Below are 26,863 nucleotides of genomic sequence, written 5' to 3' on the forward strand. Positions count from 1 at the left end.
CCGTGTGCGGGGTGGATGATCCCTGCTCCGCCTCACGCGAGTTCGAGACCGGCTGGGTGCCCTTTTATCCATGAGGCACTGCACTGCCTCCGGCAGCCGAGTTCGGGGCCCGGTGAGGGCTCCAGGCTCCAGGGGCTCCGACCCGGAGCCTCCGACCCGCAGAAGGTGCTCCCTGGCCGGGCAAAGTCTGGCCGTGTGCGGGGTGGATGATCCCTGCTCCGCCTCACGCGAGTTCGAGACCGGCTGGGTGCCCTTTTATCCATGAGGCACTGCACTGCCTCCGGCAGCCGAGTTCGGGGCCCGGTGAGGGCTCCAGGCTCCAGGGGCTCCGACCCGGAGCCTCCGACCCGCAGAAGGTGCTCCCTGGCCGGGCAAAGTCTGGCCGTGTGCGGGGTGGATGATCCCTGCTCCGCCTCACGCGAGTTCGAGACCGGCTGGGTGCCCTTTTATCCATGAGGCACTGCACTTCCTCCGGCAGCCGAGTTCGGGGCCCGGTGAGGGCTCCAGGCTCCAGGGGCTCCGACCCGGAGCCTCCGACCCGCAGAAGGTGCTCCCTGGCCGGGCAAAGTCTGGCCGTGTGCGGGGTGGATGATCCCTGCTCCGCCTCACGCGAGTTCGAGACCGGCTGGGTACCCTTTTATCCAAGAATCAACTGGAGTGTGGAGCTTCTACGGGCCTCCAGGGGCACTGCCGACCCAGAGCTGTGCCCCGGCTTCAGTTCTCTGTATCTCAGGAAGTTTTTTATTTATACATCTATTTCATCCATAATCTCTGGCGCCTAAAGGGTTAATATCTTACAATAAATACATAGTAATACAACCGCCTGAACAGGGACTTGAACCCTGGACCCTCAGATTAAAAGTCTGATGCTCTACCGACTGAGCTATCCAGGCTCTGAGTGAGACAGAGCCAAATGGAGCCTGGATCATTTCATAGCTGTGCATAACCTTTTTTGGGAACAGTGTTCTTTTAGCAGCAAATAAACTGGATCCAGAGTCTGACTCCCATGAGGCCTTGCATCTTTACAATGTCAATGACAATGTAATCCTTCAATGGGTACCAAAGACAGTTGCAAAAATGATTTTGAAGTTTCACAATGATTCAACTTGTTTGGCTGATCACTGGCTATGTATTTTATGTCTCTTGTTGGTCTGCATCGATAACTTTGTTGACGGCTTGTATGTAAATTGACTACACATTGAAGGCCCATTTGCAGAATGGCCATTACCACAGTCGTTGAAACCCTGAAAAGAAGGTGGGGCTATGGCATACGGTACTTATACTGGTCACATACCTTAGCCAGCACAACTCACCAGAGACGGCCAAGAAGACATCGGAAGAAGATCTGGAGTACAGCAGCCACTTTGATAGGAATATCTGGATTCAGTGGAGTTCAACAGGAGCATTGACTTGTTTTTTTTCAGTAAGTTCTACTTGTTGTGACCACCATTTAAGACATTGTGAAGCAAACACATTAAGACGACCTCAACTTGAGCCACTGTTGGCTTCTGCAATCATAAGTGCTTCTCTTTGGGGTTGTCTTGGTTGTGACTTTGGCCTCAATAACTGCAAGTATCTCAAGTTTTGAAAAATACCATGAAGTTTTCACTCTACCTGGTCATTCACATTACCCTGGCACAAGCACTGACTTGACTTTTGAATGCAGTAAGTGCTACTTGTTGGGGTAGTGTTGATGTCTTTGTCTGCATGCACTTTGAAATTACGTTCTGGAAAAGTTTGTTTAAACACCAGTTTCAGAGAGTCATTCTTATTTCCCTAACATGAGCATTGACTTGTCAATGAAATTCAGTAAGTGCTTTTTGTTGGGGGGCAGTTCCATATGACAAAAGCCTCCATTGGTAATGCAAAAGAAAAAGTCCTTGCTCCAAGATTACTTCAAATGGAACCACTTGTGCTTCTTCATGCTCATAAGTGCTCCTCTTTGGGGTTTTCTTGTCAGCAACTTGTTCACGAATAGGAACTGTACGGCCAATATCAGGACTCCTGTGCCAAATGTAAGTCAAAAGTAGAGCTCAACCACAGCCATGATCTGTCTGCATTTTATAGAAAGTGCTTCATAGTTGGGGTGTTGTTCTGGCTTCACTATTTAGCATTGCACAATAGAATATATCAGCTTGTTTTCTCAGTAATATCACTCTGTCTCTAGACACTGACTCTTGGGCAGTGATGCTGGCTTTAAAATCGAAATACAAGAATTGTTTCTTTTTCAGTAATAAACTAAACTGAACTTTTACTTTGATCAATGTCCATGATATTGTATGGCTCTTGGCTGCATAAACACTGTTGTTGACGGCTTGTATGTAAATTGACTACACATTGAAGGCCCATTTGCAGAATGGCCATTACCACAGTCGTTGAAACCCTGAAAAGAAGGTGGGGCTATGGCATACAGTACTTATACTGGTCACATACCTTAGCCAGCACAACTCACCAGAGACGGCCAAGAAGACATCGGAAGAAGATCTGGAGTACAGCAGCCACTTTGATAGGAATATCTGGATTCAGTGGAGTTCAACAGGAGCATTGACTTGTTTTTTTTCAGTAAGTTCTACTTGTTGTGACCACCATTTAAGACATTGTGAAGCAAACACATTAAGACGACCTCAAATTGAGCCACTGTTGGCTTCTGCAATCATAAGTGCTTCTCTTTGGGGTTGTCTTGGTTGTGACTTTGGCCTCAATAACTGCAAGTATCTCAAGTTTTGAAAAATACCATGAAGTTTTCACTCTACCTGGTCATTCACATTACCCTGGCACAAGCACTGACTTGACTTTTGAATGCAGTAAGTGCTACTTGTTGGGGTAGTGTTGATGTCTTTGTCTGCATGCACTTTGAAATTACGTTCTGGAAAAGTTTGTTTAAACACCAGTTTCAGATAGTCATTCTTATTTCCCTAACATGAGCATTGACTTGTCAATGAAATTCAGTAAGTGCTTTTTGTTGGGGGGCAGTTCCATATGACAAAAGCCTCCATTGGTAATGCAAAAGAAAAAGTCCTTGCTCCAAGATTACTTCAAATGGAACCACTTGTGCTTCTTCATGCTCATAAGTGCTCCTCTTTGGGGTTTTCTTGTCAGCAACTTGTTCACGAATAGGAACTGTACGGCCAATATCAGGACTCCTGTGCCAAATGTAAGTCAAAAGTAGAGCTCAACCACAGCCATGATCTGTCTGCATTTTATAGAAAGTGCTTCATAGTTGGGGTGTTGTTCTGGCTTCACTATTTAGCATTGCACAATAGAATATATCAGCTTGTTTTCTCAGTAATATCACTCTGTCTCTAGACACTGACTCTTGGGCAGTGATGCTGGCTTTAAAATCGAAATACAAGAATTGTTTCTTTTTCAGTAATAAACTAAACTGAACTTTTACTTTGATCAATGTCCATGATATTGTATGGCTCTTGGCTCCATAAACACTGTTGTTGATGGCTTGCATGTAAATTGAAACTCGTTGAAAAAAGAGGGTGGGACCATGGCACACATTGGTTTGCAGTTTACAGTCAACTCAAGACAGTTCTAGGTTCCACCGAGATTTGAACTCAGATCACTGCATTCAAAGCCCAGAGTGCTAACCATTACACCATGGAACCATACAATGCAATACCGCCATGTAGGGTTGAATTTGATGAGGGTTGGTGATCAATCTGATATGATATATCACATGCAGTGTTTTTGATGTAGGGGAACCACGGGAAGTTCTTTTCGCATTAGGCAAGTCCAAATTCTGTCTACATGCCGGCATGAGTCATTAAAATTGTATGGTCTAGTATTGTGTTTAATGTCTTACAATAATTACATAGTAATACAACCACCTGAACAGGGACTTGAACCCTGGACCCTCAGATTAAAAGTCTGATGCTCTACCGACTGAGCTATCCAGGCTCTGAGTGAGACAGAGCCAAATGGAGCCTGGATCATTTCATAGCTGTGCATAACCTTTTTTGGGAACAGTGTTCTTTTAGCAGCAAATAAACTGGATCCAGAGTCTGACTCCCATGAGGCCTTGCATCTTTACAATGTCAATGACAATGTAATCCTTCAATGGGTACCAAAGACAGTTGCAAAAATGATTTTGAAGTTTCACAATGATTCAACTTGTTTGGCTGATCACTGGCTATGTATTTGATGTCTCTTGTTGGTCTGCATCGATAACTTTGTTGACGGCTTGTATGTAAATTGACTACACATTGAAGGCCCATTTGCAGAATGGCCATTACCACAGTCGTTGAAACCCTGAAAAGAAGGTGGGGCTATGGCATACGGTACTTATACTGGTCACATACCTTAGCCAGCACAACTCACCAGAGACGGCCAAGAAGACATCGGAAGAAGATCTGGAGTACAGCAGCCACTTTGATAGGAATATCTGGATTCAGTGGAGTTCAACAGGAGCATTGACTTGTTTTTTTCAGTAAGTTCTACTTGTTGTGACCACCATTTAAGACATTGTGAAGCAAACACATTAAGACGACCTCAACTTGAGCCACTGTTGGCTTCTGCAATCATAAGTGCTTCTCTTTGGGGTTGTCTTGGTTGTGACTTTGGCCTCAATAACTGCAAGTATCTCAAGTTTTGAAAAATACCATGAAGTTTTCACTCTACCTGGTCATTCACATTACCCTGGCACAAGCACTGACTTGACTTTTGAATGCAGTAAGTGCTACTTGTTGGGGTAGTGTTGATGTCTTTGTCTGCATGCACTTTGAAATTACGTTCTGGAAAAGTTTGTTTAAACACCAGTTTCAGAGAGTCATTCTTATTTCCCTAACATGAGCATTGACTTGTCAATGAAATTCAGTAAGTGCTTTTTGTTGGGGGGCAGTTCCATATGACAAAAGCCTCCATTGGTAATGCAAAAGAAAAAGTCCTTGCTCCAAGATTACTTCAAATGGAACCACTTGTGCTTCTTCATGCTCATAAGTGCTCCTCTTTGGGGTTTTCTTGTCAGCAACTTGTTCACGAATAGGAACTGTACGGCCAATATCAGGACTCCTGTGCCAAATGTAAGTCAAAAGTAGAGCTCAACCACAGCCATGATCTGTCTGCATTTTATAGAAAGTGCTTCATAGTTGGGGTGTTGTTCTGGCTTCACTATTTAGCATTGCACAATAGAATATATCAGCTTGTTTTCTCAGTAATATCACTCTGTCTCTAGACACTGACTCTTGGGCAGTGATGCTGGCTTTAAAATCGAAATACAAGAATTGTTTCTTTTTCAGTAATAAACTAAACTGAACTTTTACTTTGATCAATGTCCATGATATTGTATGGCTCTTGGCTCCATAAACACTGTTGTTGATGGCTTGCATGTAAATTGACACTCGTTGAAAAAAGAGGGTGGGACCATGGCACACATTGGTTTGCAGTTTACAGTCAACTCAAGAAAGTTCTAGGTTCCACCGAGATTTGAACTCGGATCACTGCATTCAAAGCCCAGAGTGCTAACCATTACACCATGGAACCATACAATGCAATACCGCCATGTAGGGTTGAATTTGATGAGGGTTGGTGATCAATCTGATATGATATATCACATGCAGTGTTTTTGATGTAGGGGAACCACGGGAAGTTCTTTTCGCATTAGGCAAGTCCAAATTCTGTCTACATGCCGGCATGAGTCATTAAAATTGTATGGTCTAGTATCGTGTTTAATATCTTACAATAATTACATAGTAATACAACCGCCTGAACAGGGACTTGAACCCTGGACCCTCAGATTAAAAGTCTGATGCTCTACCGACTGAGCTATCCAGGCTCTGAGTGAGACAGAGCCAAATGGAGCCTGGATCATTTCATAGCTGTGCATAACCTTTTTTGGGAACAGTGTTCTTTTAGCAGCAAATAAACTGGATCCAGAGTCTGACTCCCATGAGGCCTTGCATCTTTACAATGTCAATGACAATGTAATCCTTCAATGGGTACCAAAGACAGTTGCAAAAATGATTTTGAAGTTTCACAATGATTCAACTTGTTTGGCTGATCACTGGCTATGTATTTGATGTCTCTTGTTGGTCTGCATCGATAACTTTGTTGACGGCTTGTATGTAAATTGACTACACATTGAAGGCCCATTTGCAGAATGGCCATTACCACAGTCGTTGAAACCCTGAAAAGAAGGTGGGGCTATGGCATACGGTACTTATACTGGTCACATACCTTAGCCAGCACAACTCACCAGAGACGGCCAAGAAGACATCGGAAGAAGATCTGGAGTACAGCAGCCACTTTGATAGGAATATCTGGATTCAGTGGAGTTCAACAGGAGCATTGACTTGTTTTTTTTCAGTAAGTTCTACTTGTTGTGACCACCATTTAAGACATTGTGAAGCAAACACATTAAGACGACCTCAACTTGAGCCACTGTTGGCTTCTGCAATCATAAGTGCTTCTCTTTGGGGTTGTCTTGGTTGTGACTTTGGCCTCAATAACTGCAAGTATCTCAAGTTTTGAAAAATACCATGAAGTTTTCACTCTACCTGGTCATTCACATTACCCTGGCACAAGCACTGACTTGACTTTTGAATGCAGTAAGTGCTACTTGTTGGGGTAGTGTTGATGTCTTTGTCTGCATGCACTTTGAAATTACGTTCTGGAAAAGTTTGTTTAAACACCAGTTTCAGATAGTCATTCTTATTTCCCTAACATGAGCATTGACTTGTCAATGAAATTCAGTAAGTGCTTTTTGTTGGGGGGCAGTTCCATATGACAAAAGCCTCCATTGGTAATGCAAAAGAAAAAGTCCTTGCTCCAAGATTACTTCAAATGGAACCACTTGTGCTTCTTCATGCTCATAAGTGCTCCTCTTTGGGGTTTTCTTGTCAGCAACTTGTTCACGAATAGGAACTGTACGGCCAATATCAGGACTCCTGTGCCAAATGTAAGTCAAAAGTAGAGCTCAACCACAGCCATGATCTGTCTGCATTTTATAGAAAGTGCTTCATAGTTGGGGTGTTGTTCTGGCTTCACTATTTAGCATTGCACAATAGAATATATCAGCTTGTTTTCTCAGTAATATCACTCTGTCTCTAGACACTGACTCTTGGGCAGTGATGCTGGCTTTAAAATCGAAATACAAGAATTGTTTCTTTTTCAGTAATAAACTAAACTGAACTTTTACTTTGATCAATGTCCATGATATTGTATGGCTCTTGGCTCCATAAACACTGTTGTTGATGGCTTGCATGTAAATTGAAACTCGTTGAAAAAAGAGGGTGGGACCATGGCACACATTGGTTTGCAGTTTACAGTCAACTCAAGACAGTTCTAGGTTCCACCGAGATTTGAACTCAGATCACTGCATTCAAAGCCCAGAGTGCTAACCATTACACCATGGAACCATACAATGCAATACCGCCATGTAGGGTTGAATTTGATGAGTGTTGGTGATCAATCTGATATGATATATCACATGCAGTGTTTTTGATGTAGGGGAACCACGGGAAGTTCTTTTCGCATTAGGCAAGTCCAAATTCTGTCTACATGCCGGCATGAGTCATTAAAATTGTATGGTCTAGTATTGTGTTTAATGTCTTACAATAATTACATAGTAATACAACCACCTGAACAGGGACTTGAACCCTGGACCCTCAGATTAAAAGTCTGATGCTCTACCGACTGAGCTATCCAGGCTCTGAGTGAGACAGAGCCAAATGGAGCCTGGATCATTTCATAGCTGTGCATAACCTTTTTTGGGAACAGTGTTCTTTTAGCAGCAAATAAACTGGATCCAGAGTCTGACTCCCATGAGGCCTTGCATCTTTACAATGTCAATGACAATGTAATCCTTCAATGGGTACCAAAGACAGTTGCAAAAATGATTTTGAAGTTTCACAATGATTCAACTTGTTTGGCTGATCACTGGCTATGTATTTGATGTCTCTTGTTGGTCTGCATCGATAACTTTGTTGACGGCTTGTATGTAAATTGACTACACATTGAAGGCCCATTTGCAGAATGGCCATTACCACAGTCGTTGAAACCCTGAAAAGAAGGTGGGGCTATGGCATACGGTACTTATACTGGTCACATACCTTAGCCAGCACAACTCACCAGAGACGGCCAAGAAGACATCGGAAGAAGATCTGGAGTACAGCAGCCACTTTGATAGGAATATCTGGATTCAGTGGAGTTCAACAGGAGCATTGACTTGTTTTTTTCAGTAAGTTCTACTTGTTGTGACCACCATTTAAGACATTGTGAAGCAAACACATTAAGACGACCTCAACTTGAGCCACTGTTGGCTTCTGCAATCATAAGTGCTTCTCTTTGGGGTTGTCTTGGTTGTGACTTTGGCCTCAATAACTGCAAGTATCTCAAGTTTTGAAAAATACCATGAAGTTTTCACTCTACCTGGTCATTCACATTACCCTGGCACAAGCACTGACTTGACTTTTGAATGCAGTAAGTGCTACTTGTTGGGGTAGTGTTGATGTCTTTGTCTGCATGCACTTTGAAATTACGTTCTGGAAAAGTTTGTTTAAACACCAGTTTCAGAGAGTCATTCTTATTTCCCTAACATGAGCATTGACTTGTCAATGAAATTCAGTAAGTGCTTTTTGTTGGGGGGCAGTTCCATATGACAAAAGCCTCCATTGGTAATGCAAAAGAAAAAGTCCTTGCTCCAAGATTACTTCAAATGGAACCACTTGTGCTTCTTCATGCTCATAAGTGCTCCTCTTTGGGGTTTTCTTGTCAGCAACTTGTTCACGAATAGGAACTGTACGGCCAATATCAGGACTCCTGTGCCAAATGTAAGTCAAAAGTAGAGCTCAACCACAGCCATGATCTGTCTGCATTTTATAGAAAGTGCTTCATAGTTGGGGTGTTGTTCTGGCTTCACTATTTAGCATTGCACAATAGAATATATCAGCTTGTTTTCTCAGTAATATCACTCTGTCTCTAGACACTGACTCTTGGGCAGTGATGCTGGCTTTAAAATCGAAATACAAGAATTGTTTCTTTTTCAGTAATAAACTAAACTGAACTTTTACTTTGATCAATGTCCATGATATTGTATGGCTCTTGGCTCCATAAACACTGTTGTTGATGGCTTGCATGTAAATTGACACTCGTTGAAAAAAGAGGGTGGGACCATGGCACACATTGGTTTGCAGTTTACAGTCAACTCAAGAAAGTTCTAGGTTCCACCGAGATTTGAACTCGGATCACTGCATTCAAAGCCCAGAGTGCTAACCATTACACCATGGAACCATACAATGCAATACCGCCATGTAGGGTTGAATTTGATGAGGGTTGGTGATCAATCTGATATGATATATCACATGCAGTGTTTTTGATGTAGGGGAACCACGGGAAGTTCTTTTCGCATTAGGCAAGTCCAAATTCTGTCTACATGCCGGCATGAGTCATTAAAATTGTATGGTCTAGTATTGTGTTTAATATCTTACAATAATTACATAGTAATACAACCGCCTGAACAGGGACTTGAACCCTGGACTCTCAGATTAAAAGTCTGATGCTCTACCGACTGAGCTATCCAGGCTCTGAGTGAGACAGAGCCAAATGGAGCCTGGATCATTTCATAGCTGTGCATAACCTTTTTTGGGAACAGTGTTCTTTTAGCAGCAAATAAACTGGATCCAGAGTCTGACTCCCATGAGGCCTTGCATCTTTACAATGTCAATGACAATGTAATCCTTCAATGGGTACCAAAGACAGTTGCAAAAATGATTTTGAAGTTTCACAATGATTCAACTTGTTTGGCTGATCACTGGCTATGTATTTGATGTCTCTTGTTGGTCTGCATCGATAACTTTGTTGACGGCTTGTATGTAAATTGACTACACATTGAAGGCCCATTTGCAGAATGGCCATTACCACAGTCGTTGAAACCCTGAAAAGAAGGTGGGGCTATGGCATACGGTACTTATACTGGTCACATACCTTAGCCAGCACAACTCACCAGAGACGGCCAAGAAGACATCGGAAGAAGATCTGGAGTACAGCAGCCACTTTGATAGGAATATCTGGATTCAGTGGAGTTCAACAGGAGCATTGACTTGTTTTTTTCAGTAAGTTCTACTTGTTGTGACCACCATTTAAGACATTGTGAAGCAAACACATTAAGACGACCTCAACTTGAGCCACTGTTGGCTTCTGCAATCATAAGTGCTTCTCTTTGGGGTTGTCTTGGTTGTGACTTTGGCCTCAATAACTGCAAGTATCTCAAGTTTTGAAAAATACCATGAAGTTTTCACTCTACCTGGTCATTCACATTACCCTGGCACAAGCACTGACTTGACTTTTGAATGCAGTAAGTGCTACTTGTTGGGGTAGTGTTGATGTCTTTGTCTGCATGCACTTTGAAATTACGTTCTGGAAAAGTTTGTTTAAACACCAGTTTCAGAGAGTCATTCTTATTTCCCTAACATGAGCATTGACTTGTCAATGAAATTCAGTAAGTGCTTTTTGTTGGGGGGCAGTTCCATATGACAAAAGCCTCCATTGGTAATGCAAAAGAAAAAGTCCTTGCTCCAAGATTACTTCAAATGGAACCACTTGTGCTTCTTCATGCTCATAAGTGCTCCTCTTTGGGGTTTTCTTGTCAGCAACTTGTTCACGAATAGGAACTGTACGGCCAATATCAGGACTCCTGTGCCAAATGTAAGTCAAAAGTAGAGCTCAACCACAGCCATGATCTGTCTGCATTTTATAGAAAGTGCTTCATAGTTGGGGTGTTGTTCTGGCTTCACTATTTAGCATTGCACAATAGAATATATCAGCTTGTTTTCTCAGTAATATCACTCTGTCTCTAGACACTGACTCTTGGGCAGTGATGCTGGCTTTAAAATCGAAATACAAGAATTGTTTCTTTTTCAGTAATAAACTAAACTGAACTTTTACTTTGATCAATGTCCATGATATTGTATGGCTCTTGGCTCCATAAACACTGTTGTTGATGGCTTGCATGTAAATTGACACTCGTTGAAAAAAGAGGGTGGGACCATGGCACACATTGGTTTGCAGTTTACAGTCAACTCAAGAAAGTTCTAGGTTCCACCGAGATTTGAACTCGGATCACTGCATTCAAAGCCCAGAGTGCTAACCATTACACCATGGAACCATACAATGCAATACCGCCATGTAGGGTTGAATTTGATGAGGGTTGGTGATCAATCTGATATGATATATCACATGCAGTGTTTTTGATGTAGGGGAACCACGGGAAGTTCTTTTCGCATTAGGCAAGTCCAAATTCTGTCTACATGCCGGCATGAGTCATTAAAATTGTATGGTCTAGTATTGTGTTTAATATCTTACAATAATTACATAGTAATACAACCGCCTGAACAGGGACTTGAACCCTGGACCCTCAGATTAAAAGTCTGATGCTCTACCGACTGAGCTATCCAGGCTCTGAGTGAGACAGAGCCAAATGGAGCCTGGATCATTTCATAGCTGTGCATAACCTTTTTTGGGAACAGTGTTCTTTTAGCAGCAAATAAACTGGATCCAGAGTCTGACTCCCATGAGGCCTTGCATCTTTACAATGTCAATGACAATGTAATCCTTCAATGGGTACCAAAGACAGTTGCAAAAATGATTTTGAAGTTTCACAATGATTCAACTTGTTTGGCTGATCACTGGCTATGTATTTGATGTCTCTTGTTGGTCTGCATCGATAACTTTGTTGACGGCTTGTATGTAAATTGACTACACATTGAAGGCCCATTTGCAGAATGGCCATTACCACAGTCGTTGAAACCCTGAAAAGAAGGTGGGGCTATGGCATACGGTACTTATACTGGTCACATACCTTAGCCAGCACAACTCACCAGAGACGGCCAAGAAGACATCGGAAGAAGATCTGGAGTACAGCAGCCACTTTGATAGGAATATCTGGATTCAGTGGAGTTCAACAGGAGCATTGACTTGTTTTTTTTCAGTAAGTTCTACTTGTTGTGACCACCATTTAAGACATTGTGAAGCAAACACATTAAGACGACCTCAACTTGAGCCACTGTTGGCTTCTGCAATCATAAGTGCTTCTCTTTGGGGTTGTCTTGGTTGTGACTTTGGCCTCAATAACTGCAAGTATCTCAAGTTTTGAAAAATACCATGAAGTTTTCACTCTACCTGGTCATTCACATTACCCTGGCACAAGCACTGACTTGACTTTTGAATGCAGTAAGTGCTACTTGTTGGGGTAGTGTTGATGTCTTTGTCTGCATGCACTTTGAAATTACGTTCTGGAAAAGTTTGTTTAAACACCAGTTTCAGAGAGTCATTCTTATTTCCCTAACATGAGCATTGACTTGTCAATGAAATTCAGTAAGTGCTTTTTGTTGGGGGGCAGTTCCATATGACAAAAGCCTCCATTGGTAATGCAAAAGAAAAAGTCCTTGCTCCAAGATTACTTCAAATGGAACCACTTGTGCTTCTTCATGCTCATAAGTGCTCCTCTTTGGGGTTTTCTTGTCAGCAACTTGTTCACGAATAGGAACTGTACGGCCAATATCAGGACTCCTGTGCCAAATGTAAGTCAAAAGTAGAGCTCAACCACAGCCATGATCTGTCTGCATTTTATAGAAAGTGCTTCATAGTTGGGGTGTTGTTCTGGCTTCACTATTTAGCATTGCACAATAGAATATATCAGCTTGTTTTCTCAGTAATATCACTCTGTCTCTAGACACTGACTCTTGGGCAGTGATGCTGGCTTTAAAATCGAAATACAAGAATTGTTTCTTTTTCAGTAATAAACTAAACTGAACTTTTACTTTGATCAATGTCCATGATATTGTATGGCTCTTGGCTCCATAAACACTGTTGTTGATGGCTTGCATGTAAATTGACACTCGTTGAAAAAAGAGGGTGGGACCATGGCACACATTGGTTTGCAGTTTACAGTCAACTCAAGAAAGTTCTAGGTTCCACCGAGATTTGAACTCGGATCACTGCATTCAAAGCCCAGAGTGCTAACCATTACACCATGGAACCATACAATGCAATACCGCCATGTAGGGTTGAATTTGATGATGGTTGGTGATCAATCTGATATATCACATGCAGTGTTTTTGATGTAGGGGAACCACGGGAAGTTCTTTTCGCATTAGGCAAGTCCAAATTCTGTCTACATGCCGGCATGAGTCATTAAAATTGTATGGTCTAGTATTGTGTTTAATATCTTACAATAATTACATAGTAATACAACCGCCTGAACAGGGACTTGAACCCTGGACTCTCAGATTAAAAGTCTGATGCTCTACCGACTGAGCTATCCAGGCTCTGAGTGAGACAGAGCCAAATGGAGCCTGGATCATTTCATAGCTGTGCATAACCTTTTTTGGGAACAGTGTTCTTTTAGCAGCAAATAAACTGGATCCAGAGTCTGACTCCCATGAGGCCTTGCATCTTTACAATGTCAATGACAATGTAATCCTTCAATGGGTACCAAAGACAGTTGCAAAAATGATTTTGAAGTTTCACAATGATTCAACTTGTTTGGCTGATCACTGGCTATGTATTTGATGTCTCTTGTTGGTCTGCATCGATAACTTTGTTGACGGCTTGTATGTAAATTGACTACACATTGAAGGCCCATTTGCAGAATGGCCATTACCACAGTCGTTGAAACCCTGAAAAGAAGGTGGGGCTATGGCATACGGTACTTATACTGGTCACATACCTTAGCCAGCACAACTCACCAGAGACGGCCAAGAAGACATCGGAAGAAGATCTGGAGTACAGCAGCCACTTTGATAGGAATATCTGGATTCAGTGGAGTTCAACAGGAGCATTGATTTGTTTTTTTCAGTAAGTTCTACTTGTTGTGACCACCATTTAAGACATTGTGAAGCAAACACATTAAGACGACCTCAACTTGAGCCACTGTTGGCTTCTGCAATCATAAGTGCTTCTCTTTGGGGTTGTCTTGGTTGTGACTTTGGCCTCAATAACTGCAAGTATCTCAAGTTTTGAAAAATACCATGAAGTTTTCACTCTACCTGGTCATTCACATTACCCTGGCACAAGCACTGACTTGACTTTTGAATGCAGTAAGTGCTACTTGTTGGGGTAGTGTTGATGTCTTTGTCTGCATGCACTTTGAAATTACGTTCTGGAAAAGTTTGTTTAAACACCAGTTTCAGAGAGTCATTCTTATTTCCCTAACATGAGCATTGACTTGTCAATGAAATTCAGTAAGTGCTTTTTGTTGGGGGGCAGTTCCATATGACAAAAGCCTCCATTGGTAATGCAAAAGAAAAAGTCCTTGCTCCAAGATTACTTCAAATGGAACCACTTGTGCTTCTTCATGCTCATAAGTGCTCCTCTTTGGGGTTTTCTTGTCAGCAACTTGTTCACGAATAGGAACTGTACGGCCAATATCAGGACTCCTGTGCCAAATGTAAGTCAAAAGTAGAGCTCAACCACAGCCATGATCTGTCTGCATTTTATAGAAAGTGCTTCATAGTTGGGGTGTTGTTCTGGCTTCACTATTTAGCATTGCACAATAGAATATATCAGCTTGTTTTCTCAGTAATATCACTCTGTCTCTAGACACTGACTCTTGGGCAGTGATGCTGGCTTTAAAATCGAAATACAAGAATTGTTTCTTTTTCAGTAATAAACTAAACTGAACTTTTACTTTGATCAATGTCCATGATATTGTATGGCTCTTGGCTCCATAAACACTGTTGTTGATGGCTTGCATGTAAATTGACACTCGTTGAAAAAAGAGGGTGGGACCATGGCACACATTGGTTTGCAGTTTACAGTCAACTCAAGAAAGTTCTAGGTTCCACCGAGATTTGAACTCGGATCACTGCATTCAAAGCCCAGAGTGCTAACCATTACACCATGGAACCATACAATGCAATACCGCCATGTAGGGTTGAATTTGATGAGGGTTGGTGATCAATCTGATATGATATATCACATGCAGTGTTTTTGATGTAGGGGAACCACGGGAAGTTCTTTTCGCATTAGGCAAGTCCAAATTCTGTCTACATGCCGGCATGAGTCATTAAAATTGTATGGTCTAGTATTGTGTTTAATATCTTACAATAATTACATAGTAATACAACCGCCTGAACAGGGACTTGAACCCTGGACCCTCAGATTAAAAGTCTGATGCTCTACCGACTGAGCTATCCAGGCTCTGAGTGAGACAGAGCCAAATGGAGCCTGGATCATTTCATAGCTGTGCATAACCTTTTTTGGGAACAGTGTTCTTTTAGCAGCAAATAAACTGGATCCAGAGTCTGACTCCCATGAGGCCTTGCATCTTTACAATGTCAATGACAATGTAATCCTTCAATGGGTACCAAAGACAGTTGCAAAAATGATTTTGAAGTTTCACAATGATTCAACTTGTTTGGCTGATCACTGGCTATGTATTTGATGTCTCTTGTTGGTCTGCATCGATAACTTTGTTGACGGCTTGTATGTAAATTGACTACACATTGAAGGCCCATTTGCAGAATGGCCATTACCACAGTCGTTGAAACCCTGAAAAGAAGGTGGGGCTATGGCATACGGTACTTATACTGGTCACATACCTTAGCCAGCACAACTCACCAGAGACGGCCAAGAAGACATCGGAAGAAGATCTGGAGTACAGCAGCCACTTTGATAGGAATATCTGGATTCAGTGGAGTTCAACAGGAGCATTGACTTGTTTTTTTCAGTAAGTTCTACTTGTTGTGACCACCATTTAAGACATTGTGAAGCAAACACATTAAGACGACCTCAACTTGAGCCACTGTTGGCTTCTGCAATCATAAGTGCTTCTCTTTGGGGTTGTCTTGGTTGTGACTTTGGCCTCAATAACTGCAAGTATCTCAAGTTTTGAAAAATACCATGAAGTTTTCACTCTACCTGGTCATTCACATTACCCTGGCACAAGCACTGACTTGACTTTTGAATGCAGTAAGTGCTACTTGTTGGGGTAGTGTTGATGTCTTTGTCTGCATGCACTTTGAAATTACGTTCTGGAAAAGTTTGTTTAAACACCAGTTTCAGAGAGTCATTCTTATTTCCCTAACATGAGCATTGACTTGTCAATGAAATTCAGTAAGTGCTTTTTGTTGGGGGGCAGTTCCATATGACAAAAGCCTCCATTGGTAATGCAAAAGAAAAAGTCCTTGCTCCAAGATTACTTCAAATGGAACCACTTGTGCTTCTTCATGCTCATAAGTGCTCCTCTTTGGGGTTTTCTTGTCAGCAACTTGTTCACGAATAGGAACTGTACGGCCAATATCAGGACTCCTGTGCCAAATGTAAGTCAAAAGTAGAGCTCAACCACAGCCATGATCTGTCTGCATTTTATAGAAAGTGCTTCATAGTTGGGGTGTTGTTCTGGCTTCACTATTTAGCATTGCACAATAGAATATATCAGCTTGTTTTCTCAGTAATATCACTCTGTCTCTAGACACTGACTCTTGGGCAGTGATGCTGGCTTTAAAATCGAAATACAAGAATTGTTTCTTTTTCAGTAATAAACTAAACTGAACTTTTACTTTGATCAATGTCCATGATATTGTATGGCTCTTGGCTCCATAAACACTGTTGTTGATGGCTTGCATGTAAATTGACACTCGTTGAAAAAAGAGGGTGAGACCATGGCACACATTGGTTTGCAGTTTACAGTCAACTCAAGAAAGTTCTAGGTTCCACCGAGATTTGAACTCGGATCACTGCATTCAAAGCCCAGAGTGCTAACCATTACACCATGGAACCATACAATGCAATACCGCCATGTAGGGTTGAATTTGATGAGGGTTGGTGATCAATCTGATATGATATATCACATGCAGTGTTTTTGATGTAGGGGAACCACGGGAAGTTCTTTTCGCATTAGGCAAGTCCAAATTCTGTCTACATGCCGGCATGAGTCATTAAAATTGTATGGTCTAGTATTGTGTTTAATATCTTACAATAATTACATAGTAATACAACCGCCTGAACAGGGACTTGAACCCTGGACCCTCAGATTAAAAGTCTGATGCTCTACCGACTGAGCTATCCAGGCTCTGAGTGAGACAGAGCCAAATGGAGCCTGGATCATTTCATAGCTGTGCATAACCTTTTTTGGGAACAGTGTTCTTTTAGCAGCAAATAAACTGGATCCAGAGTCTGACTCCCATGAGGCCTTGCATCTTTACAATGTCAATGACAATGTAATCCTTCAATGGGTACCAAAGACAGTTGCAAAAATGATTTTGAAGTTTCACAATGATTCAACTTGTTTGGCTGATCACTGGCTATGTATTTGATGTCTCTTGTTGGTCTGCATCGATAACTTTGTTGACGGCTTGTATGTAAATTGACTACACATTGAAGGCCCATTTGCAGAATGGCCATTACCACAGTCGTTGAAACCCTGAAAAGAAGGTGGGGCTATGGCATACGGTACTTATACTGGTCACATACCTTAGCCAGCACAACTCACCAGAGACGGCCAAGAAGACATCGGAAGAAGATCTGGAGTACAGCAGCCACTTTGATAGGAATATCTGGATTCAGTGGAGTTCAACAGGAGCATTGACTTGTTTTTTTCAGTAAGTTCTACTTGTTGTGACCACCATTTAAGACATTGTGAAGCAAACACATTAAGACGACCTCAACTTGAGCCACTGTTGGCTTCTGCAATCATAAGTGCTTCTCTTTGGGGTTGTCTTGGTTGTGACTTTGGCCTCAATAACTGCAAGTATCTCAAGTTTTGAAAAATACCATGAAGTTTTCACTCTACCTGGTCATTCACATTACCCTGGCACAAGCACTGACTTGACTTTTGAATGCAGTAAGTGCTACTTGTTGGGGTAGTGTTGATGTCTTTGTCTGCATGCACTTTGAAATTACGTTCTGGAAAAGTTTGTTTAAACACCAGTTTCAGAGAGTCATTCTTATTTCCCTAACATGAGCATTGACTTGTCAATGAAATTCAGTAAGTGCTTTTTGTTGGGGGGCAGTTCCATATGACAAAAGCCTCCATTGGTAATGCAAAAGAAAAAGTCCTTGCTCCAAGATTACTTCAAATGGAACCACTTGTGCTTCTTCATGCTCATAAGTGCTCCTCTTTGGGGTTTTCTTGTCAGCAACTTGTTCACGAATAGGAACTGTACGGCCAATATCAGGACTCCTGTGCCAAATGTAAGTCAAAAGTAGAGCTCAACCACAGCCATGATCTGTCTGCATTTTATAGAAAGTGCTTCATAGTTGGGGTGTTGTTCTGGCTTCACTATTTAGCATTGCACAATAGAATATATCAGCTTGTTTTCTCAGTAATATCACTCTGTCTCTAGACACTGACTCTTGGGCAGTGATGCTGGCTTTAAAATCGAAATACAAGAATTGTTTCTTTTTCAGTAATAAACTAAACTGAACTTTTACTTTGATCAATGTCCATGATATTGTATGGCTCTTGGCTCCATAAACACTGTTGTTGATGGCTTGCATGTAAATTGACACTCGTTGAAAAAAGAGGGTGGGACCATGGCACACATTGGTTTGCAGTCAACTCAAGACAGTTCTAGGTTCCACCGAAATTTGAACTCGGATCACTGGATTCAAAGCCCAGAGTGCTAACCATTACACCATGGAACCATACAATGCAATACCGCCATGTAGGATTGAATTTGATGAGGGTTGGTGATCAATCTGATATGATATATCACATGCAGTGTTTTTGATGTAGGGGAACCACGGGAAGTTCTTTTCGCATTAGGCAAGTCCAAATTCTGTCTACATGCCGGCATGAGTCATTAAAATTGTATGGTATAGTATTGTGTTTAATATCTTACAATAATTACATAGTAATACAACCGCCTGAACAGGGACTTGAACCCTGGACCCTCAGATTAAAAGTCTGATGCTCTACCGACTGAGCTATCCAGGCTCTGAGTGAGACAGAGCCAAATGGAGCCTGGATCATTTCATAGCTGTGCATAACCTTTTTTGGGAACAGTGTTCTTTTAGCAGCAAATAAACTGGATCCAGAGTCTGACTCCCATGAGGCCTTGCATCTTTACAATGTCAATGACAATGTAATCCTTCAATGGGTACCAAAGACAGTTGCAAAAATGATTTTGAAGTTTCACAATGATTCAACTTGTTTGGCTGATCACTGGCTATGTATTTGATGTCTCTTGTTGGTCTGCATCGATAACTTTGTTGACGGCTTGTATGTAAATTGACTACACATTGAAGGCCCATTTGCAGAATGGCCATTACCACAGTCGTTGAAACCCTGAAAAGAAGGTGGGGCTATGGCATACGGTACTTATACTGGTCACATACCTTAGCCAGCACAACTCACCAGAGACGGCCAAGAAGACATCGGAAGAAGATCTGGAGTACAGCAGCCACTTTGATAGGAATATCTGGATTCAGTGGAGTTCAACAGGAGCATTGACTTGTTTTTTTCAGTAAGTTCTACTTGTTGTGACCACCATTTAAGACATTGTGAAGCAAACACATTAAGACGACCTCAACTTGAGCCACTGTTGGCTTCTGCAATCATAAGTGCTTCTCTTTGGGGTTGTCTTGGTTGTGACTTTGGCCTCAATAACTGCAAGTATCTCAAGTTTTGAAAAATACCATGAAGTTTTCACTCTACCTGGTCATTCACATTACCCTGGCACAAGCACTGACTTGACTTTTGAATGCAGTAAGTGCTACTTGTTGGGGTAGTGTTGATGTCTTTGTCTGCATGCACTTTGAAATTACGTTCTGGAAAAGTTTGTTTAAACACCAGTTTCAGAGAGTCATTCTTATTTCCCTAACATGAGCATTGACTTGTCAATGAAATTCAGTAAGTGCTTTTTGTTGGGGGGCAGTTCCATATGACAAAAGCCTCCATTGGTAATGCAAAAGAAAAAGTCCTTGCTCCAAGATTACTTCAAATGGAACCACTTGTGCTTCTTCATGCTCATAAGTGCTCCTCTTTGGGGTTTTCTTGTCAGCAACTTGTTCACGAATAGGAACTGTACGGCCAATATCAGGACTCCTGTGCCAAATGTAAGTCAAAAGTAGAGCTCAACCACAGCCATGATCTGTCTGCATTTTATAGAAAGTGCTTCATAGTTGGGGTGTTGTTCTGGCTTCACTATTTAGCATTGCACAATAGAATATATCAGCTTGTTTTCTCAGTAATATCACTCTGTCTCTAGACACTGACTCTTGGGCAGTGATGCTGGCTTTAAAATCGAAATACAAGAATTGTTTCTTTTTCAGTAATAAACTAAACTGAACTTTTACTTTGATCAATGTCCATGATATTGTATGGCTCTTGGCTCCATAAACACTGTTGTTGATGGCTTGCATGTAAATTGACACTCGTTGAAAAAAGAGGGTGGGACCATGGCACACATTGGTTTGCAGTTTACAGTCAACTCAAGAAAGTTCTAGGTTCCACCGAGATTTGAACTCGGATCACTGCATTCAAAGCCCAGAGTGCTAACCATTACACCATGGAACCATACAATGCAATACCGCCATGTAGGGTTGAATTTGATGAGGGTTGGTGATCAATCTGATATATCACATGCAGTGTTTTTGATGTAGGGGAACCACGGGAAGTTCTTTTCGCATTAGGCAAGTCCAAATTCTGTCTACATGCCGGCATGAGTCATTAAAATTGTATGGTCTAGTATTGTGTTTAATATCTTACAATAATTACATAGTAATACAACCGCCTGAACAGGGACTTGAACCCTGGACTCTCAGATTAAAAGTCTGATGCTCTACCGACTGAGCTATCCAGGCTCTGAGTGAGACAGAGCCAAATGGAGCCTGGATCATTTCATAGCTGTGCATAACCTTTTTTGGGAACAGTGTTCTTTTAGCAGCAAATAAACTGGATCCAGAGTCTGACTCCCATGAGGCCTTGCATCTTTACAATGTCAATGACAATGTAATCCTTCAATGGGTACCAAAGACAGTTGCAAAAATGATTTTGAAGTTTCACAATGATTCAACTTGTTTGGCTGATCACTGGCTATGTATTTGATGTCTCTTGTTGGTCTGCATCGATAACTTTGTTGACGGCTTGTATGTAAATTGACTACACATTGAAGGCCCATTTGCAGAATGGCCATTACCACAGTCGTTGAAACCCTGAAAAGAAGGTGGGGCTATGGCATACGGTACTTATACTGGTCACATACCTTAGCCAGCACAACTCACCAGAGACGGCCAAGAAGACATCGGAAGAAGATCTGGAGTACAGCAGCCACTTTGATAGGAATATCTGGATTCAGTGGAGTTCAACAGGAGCATTGACTTGTTTTTTTCAGTAAGTTCTACTTGTTGTGACCACCATTTAAGACATTGTGAAGCAAACACATTAAGACGACCTCAACTTGAGCCACTGTTGGCTTCTGCAATCATAAGTGCTTCTCTTTGGGGTTGTCTTGGTTGTGACTTTGGCCTCAATAACTGCAAGTATCTCAAGTTTTGAAAAATACCATGAAGTTTTCACTCTACCTGGTCATTCACATTACCCTGGCACAAGCACTGACTTGACTTTTGAATGCAGTAAGTGCTACTTGTTGGGGTAGTGTTGATGTCTTTGTCTGCATGCACTTTGAAATTACGTTCTGGAAAAGTTTGTTTAAACACCAGTTTCAGAGAGTCATTCTTATTTCCCTAACATGAGCATTGACTTGTCAATGAAATTCAGTAAGTGCTTTTTGTTGGGGGGCAGTTCCATATGACAAAAGCCTCCATTGGTAATGCAAAAGAAAAAGTCCTTGCTCCAAGATTACTTCAAATGGAACCACTTGTGCTTCTTCATGCTCATAAGTGCTCCTCTTTGGGGTTTTCTTGTCAGCAACTTGTTCACGAATAGGAACTGTACGGCCAATATCAGGACTCCTGTGCCAAATGTAAGTCAAAAGTAGAGCTCAACCACAGCCATGATCTGTCTGCATTTTATAGAAAGTGCTTCATAGTTGGGGTGTTGTTCTGGCTTCACTATTTAGCATTGCACAATAGAATATATCAGCTTGTTTTCTCAGTAATATCACTCTGTCTCTAGACACTGACTCTTGGGCAGTGATGCTGGCTTTAAAATCGAAATACAAGAATTGTTTCTTTTTCAGTAATAAACTAAACTGAACTTTTACTTTGATCAATGTCCATGATATTGTATGGCTCTTGGCTCCATAAACACTGTTGTTGATGGCTTGCATGTAAATTGACACTCGTTGAAAAAAGAGGGTGGGACCATGGCACACATTGGTTTGCAGTTTACAGTCAACTCAAGAAAGTTCTAGGTTCCACCGAGATTTGAACTCGGATCACTGCATTCAAAGCCCAGAGTGCTAACCATTACACCATGGAACCATACAATGCAATACCGCCATGTAGGGTTGAATTTGATGAGGGTTGGTGATCAATCTGATATGATATATCACATGCAGTGTTTTTGATGTAGGGGAACCACGGGAAGTTCTTTTCGCATTAGGCAAGTCCAAATTCTGTCTACATGCCGGCATGAGTCATTAAAATTGTATGGTCTAGTATTGTGTTTAATATCTTACAATAATTACATAGTAATACAACCGCCTGAACAGGGACTTGAACCCTGGACCCTCAGATTAAAAGTCTGATGCTCTACCGACTGAGCTATCCAGGCTCTGAGTGAGACAGAGCCAAATGGAGCCTGGATCATTTCATAGCTGTGCATAACCTTTTTTGGGAACAGTGTTCTTTTAGCAGCAAATAAACTGGATCCAGAGTCTGACTCCCATGAGGCCTTGCATCTTTACAATGTCAATGACAATGTAATCCTTCAATGGGTACCAAAGACAGTTGCAAAAATGATTTTGAAGTTTCACAATGATTCAACTTGTTTGGCTGATCACTGGCTATGTATTTGATGTCTCTTGTTGGTCTGCATCGATAACTTTGTTGACGGCTTGTATGTAAATTGACTACACATTGAAGGCCCATTTGCAGAATGGCCATTACCACAGTCGTTGAAACCCTGAAAAGAAGGTGGGGCTATGGCATACGGTACTTATACTGGTCACATACCTTAGCCAGCACAACTCACCAGAGACGGCCAAGAAGACATCGGAAGAAGATCTGGAGTACAGCAGCCACTTTGATAGGAATATCTGGATTCAGTGGAGTTCAACAGGAGCATTGACTTGTTTTTTTCAGTAAGTTCTACTTGTTGTGACCACCATTTAAGACATTGTGAAGCAAACACATTAACCCTTTAGGCGCCAGAGATTATGGATGAAATAGATGTATAAATAAAAAACTTCCTGAGATACAGAGAACTGAAGCCGGGGCACAGCTCTGGGTCGGCAGTGCCCCTGGAGGCCCGTAGAAGCTCCACACTCCAGTTGATTCTTGGATAAAAGGGTACCCAGCCGGTCTCGAACTCGCGTGAGGCGGAGCAGGGATCATCCACCCCGCACACGGCCAGACTTTGCCCGGCCAGGGAGCACCTTCTGCGGGTCGGAGGCTCCGGGTCGGAGCCCCTGGAGCCTGGAGCCCTCACCGGGCCCCGAACTCGGCTGCCGGAGGAAGTGCAGTGCCTCATGGATAAAAGGGCACCCAGCCGGTCTCGAACTCGCGTGAGGCGGAGCAGGGATCATCCACCCCGCACACGGCCAGACTTTGCCCGGCCAGGGAGCACCTTCTGCGGGTCGGAGGCTCCGGGTCGGAGCCCCTGGAGCCTGGAGCCCTCACCGGGCCCCGAACTCGGCTGCCGGAGGCAGTGCAGTGCCTCATGGATAAAAGGGCACCCAGCCGGTCTCGAACTCGCGTGAGGCGGAGCAGGGATCATCCACCCCGCACACGGCCAGACTTTGCCCGGCCAGGGAGCACCTTCTGCGGGTCGGAGGCTCCGGGTCGGAGCCCCTGGAGCCTGGAGCCCTCACCGGGCCCCGAACTCGGCTGCCGGAGGCAGTGCAGTGCCTCATGGATAAAAGGGCACCCAGCCGGTCTCGAACTCGCGTGAGGCGGAGCAGGGATCATCCACCCCGCACACGGCCAGACTTTGCCCGGCCAGGGAGCACCTTCTGCGGGTCGGAGGCTCCGGGTCGGAGCCCCTGGAGCCTGGAGCCCTCACCGGGCCCCGAACTCGGCTGCCGGAGGAAGTGCAGTGCCTCATGGATAAAAGGGCACCCAGCCGGTCTCGAACTCGCGTGAGGCGGAGCAGGGATCATCCACCCCGCACACGGCCAGACTTTGCCCGGCCAGGGAGCACCTTCTGCGGGTCGGAGGCTCCGGGTCGGAGCCCCTGGAGCCTGGAGCCCTCACCGGGCCCCGAACTCGGCTGCCGGAGGCAGTGCAGTGCCTCATGGATAAAAGGGCACCCAGCCGGTCTCGAACTCGCGTGAGGCGGAGCAGGGATCATCCACCCCGCACACGGCCAGACTTTGCCCGGCCAGGGAGCACCTTCTGCGGGTCGGAGGCTCCGGGTCGGAGCCCCTGGAGCCTGGAGCCCTCACCGGGCCCCGAACTCGGCTGCCGGAGGCAGTGCAGTGCCTCATGGATAAAAGGGCACCCAGCCGGTCTCGAACTCGCGTGAGGCGGAGCAGGGATCATCCACCCCGCACACGACCAGACTTTGCCCGGGGAAGGGCCACTCTGGCTGGGCATGGCCCCCACTGAGCACCCCCTGGAACCCCTGGAGCCCCCGGAGCACCTCCAGAGCCACCCCCACTCCTCCAGACTCTGCCCGGGGAAGGGCCACTCTGGCTGGGCATGGCCTCCGCCGAGCACCCCCTGGAGCCCCCGGAGCACCTCCAGAGCCACCCCCCACTCCTCCAGACTCTGCCCGGGGAAGGGACACTCTGGCTGGGCATGGCCTCCACTGAGCACCCCCTGAAGCCCCCGGAGCACCTCCAGAGCCACCCCCCACTCTCCCCAGACTATGCCCGGGGAAGGGCCACTCTGGCTGGGCATAGCCCCCGGAGCACCTCCAGAGCCACCCCCCACTCTCCCCAGACTATGCCCGGGGAAGGGCCACTCTGGCTGGGCCTGGCCTCCGCCGAGCACCCCCTGGAACCCCTGGAGCCCCTCCAGAGCCACCCCCCACTCCTCCAGACTCACCCCGGGGAAGGGCCACTCTGGCTGGGCATGGCCTCCGCCGAGCACCCCCCTGGAACCCCTGGAGCCCCTCCAGAGCCACCCCCCACTCCTCCAGACTCACCCCGGGGAAGGGCAACTCTGGCTGGGCATGGCCTCCGCTGAGCACCCCCTGGAACCCCTGGAGCCCCCGGAGCACCTCCAGAGCCACCCCCCACTCCTCCAGACTCTGCCCGGGGAAGGGCCACTCTGGCTGGGCATGGCCTCCACTGAGCACCCCCTGGAGCCCCCGGAGCACCTCCAGAGCCACCCCCCACTCTCCCCAGACTATGCCCGGGGAAGGGCCACTCTGGCTGGGCATGGCCTCCGCCGAGCACCCCCTGGAACCCCTGGAGCCCCCGGAGCACCTCCAGAGCCACCCCCCACTCCTCCAGACTCTGCCCGGGGAAGGGCCACTCTGGCTGGGCATGGCCTCCACTGAGCACCCCCTGGAGCCCCCGGAGCACCTCCAGAGCCACCCCCCACTCTCCCCAGACTATGCCCGGGGAAGGGCCACTCTGGCTGGGCATGGCCTCCGCCGAGCACCCCCTGGAGCCCCCGGAGCACCTCCAGAGCCACCCCCCACTCCTCCAGACTCTGCCCGGGGAAGGGACACTCTGGCTGGGCATGGCCTCCACTGAGCACCCCCTGGAGCCCCCGGAGCACCTCCAGAGCCACCCCCCACTCTCCCCAGACTATGCCCGGGGAAGGGCCACTCTGGCTGGGCATGGCCTCCGCCGAGCACCCCCTGGAGCCCCCGGAGCACCTCCAGAGCCACCCCCCACTCCTCCAGACTCTGCCCGGGGAAGGGACACTCTGGCTGGGCATGGCCTCCACTGAGCACCCCCTGGAGCCCCCGGAGCACCTCCAGAGCCACCCCCCACTCTCCCCAGACTATGCCCGGGGAAGGGCCACTCTGGCTGGGCATGGCCTCCGCCGAGCACCCCCTGGAGCCCCCGGAGCACCTCCAGAGCCACCCCCCACTCCTCCAGACTCTGCCCGGGGAAGGGACACTCTGGCTGGGCATGGCCTCCACTGAGCACCCCCTGGAGCCCCCGGAGCACCTCCAGAGCCACCCCCCACTCTCCCCAGACTATGCCCGGGGAAGGGCCACTCTGGCTGGGCATGGCCTCCGCCGAGCACCCCCTGGAGCCCCCGGAGCACCTCCAGAGCCACCCCCCACTCTCCCCAGACTATGCCCGGGGAAGGGCCACTCTGGCTGGGCATGGCCTCCGCCGAGCACCCCCTGGAGCCCCCGGAGCACCTCCAGAGCCACCCCCCACTCCTCCAGACTCTGCCCGGGGAAGGGACACTCTGGCTGGGCATGGCCTCCACTGAGCACCCCCTGGAGCCCCCGGAGCACCTCCAGAGCCACCCCCCACTCTCCCCAGACTATGCCCGGGGAAGGGCCACTCTGGCTGGGCATGGCCTCCGCCGAGCACCCCCTGGAGCCCCCGGAGCACCTCCAGAGCCACCCCCCACTCCTCCAGACTCTGCCCGGGGAAGGGACACTCTGGCTGGGCATGGCCTCCACTGAGCACCCCCTGGAGCCCCCGGAGCACCTCCAGAGCCACCCCCCACTCTCCCCAGACTATGCCCGGGGAAGGGCCACTCTGGCTGGGCATGGCCTCCGCCGAGCACCCCCTGGAGCCCCCGGAGCACCTCCAGAGCCACCCCCCACTCCTCCAGACTCTGCCCGGGGAAGGGACACTCTGGCTGGGCATGGCCTCCACTGAGCACCCCCTGAAGCCCCCGGAGCACCTCCAGAGCCACCCCCCACTCTCCCCAGACT

General features: G+C 45.5%; 8 non-coding genes across 8 annotated transcripts; all 8 read right to left on the reverse strand.

Moving 5' to 3' along the window:
• Window positions 1–820: 820 nt before the first annotated feature.
• On the reverse strand, window positions 821–893 carry trnak-uuu (transfer RNA lysine (anticodon UUU)). Its single transcript has one exon. It is a non-coding gene; the product is annotated as a tRNA-Lys (tRNA).
• A 4,813-nt stretch (window positions 894–5,706) lies between these two features.
• trnak-uuu (transfer RNA lysine (anticodon UUU)) lies at window positions 5,707–5,779 on the reverse strand. The gene has a single exon. It is a non-coding gene; the product is annotated as a tRNA-Lys (tRNA).
• A 5,547-nt stretch (window positions 5,780–11,326) lies between these two features.
• trnak-uuu (transfer RNA lysine (anticodon UUU)) lies at window positions 11,327–11,399 on the reverse strand. The gene has a single exon. It is a non-coding gene; the product is annotated as a tRNA-Lys (tRNA).
• A 3,669-nt stretch (window positions 11,400–15,068) lies between these two features.
• On the reverse strand, window positions 15,069–15,141 carry trnak-uuu (transfer RNA lysine (anticodon UUU)). The gene has a single exon. It is a non-coding gene; the product is annotated as a tRNA-Lys (tRNA).
• A 1,800-nt stretch (window positions 15,142–16,941) lies between these two features.
• trnak-uuu (transfer RNA lysine (anticodon UUU)) lies at window positions 16,942–17,014 on the reverse strand. Its single transcript has one exon. It is a non-coding gene; the product is annotated as a tRNA-Lys (tRNA).
• Window positions 17,015–18,516: 1,502 nt separating this feature from the next.
• Window positions 18,517–18,588, reverse strand: trnaq-uug (transfer RNA glutamine (anticodon UUG)). Its single transcript has one exon. It is a non-coding gene; the product is annotated as a tRNA-Gln (tRNA).
• A 219-nt stretch (window positions 18,589–18,807) lies between these two features.
• Window positions 18,808–18,880, reverse strand: trnak-uuu (transfer RNA lysine (anticodon UUU)). The gene has a single exon. It is a non-coding gene; the product is annotated as a tRNA-Lys (tRNA).
• Window positions 18,881–22,548: 3,668 nt separating this feature from the next.
• On the reverse strand, window positions 22,549–22,621 carry trnak-uuu (transfer RNA lysine (anticodon UUU)). Its single transcript has one exon. It is a non-coding gene; the product is annotated as a tRNA-Lys (tRNA).
• Between the last annotated feature and the right edge of the window lie 4,242 nt (window positions 22,622–26,863).

Source organism: Eucyclogobius newberryi, unplaced genomic scaffold, assembly GCF_026437365.1.
Source record: "Eucyclogobius newberryi isolate DKJ021-1_F unplaced genomic scaffold, fEucNew1.0.hap1 SCAF_60, whole genome shotgun sequence".
NCBI classification, from domain to species: domain Eukaryota; kingdom Metazoa; phylum Chordata; class Actinopteri; order Gobiiformes; family Gobiidae; genus Eucyclogobius; species Eucyclogobius newberryi.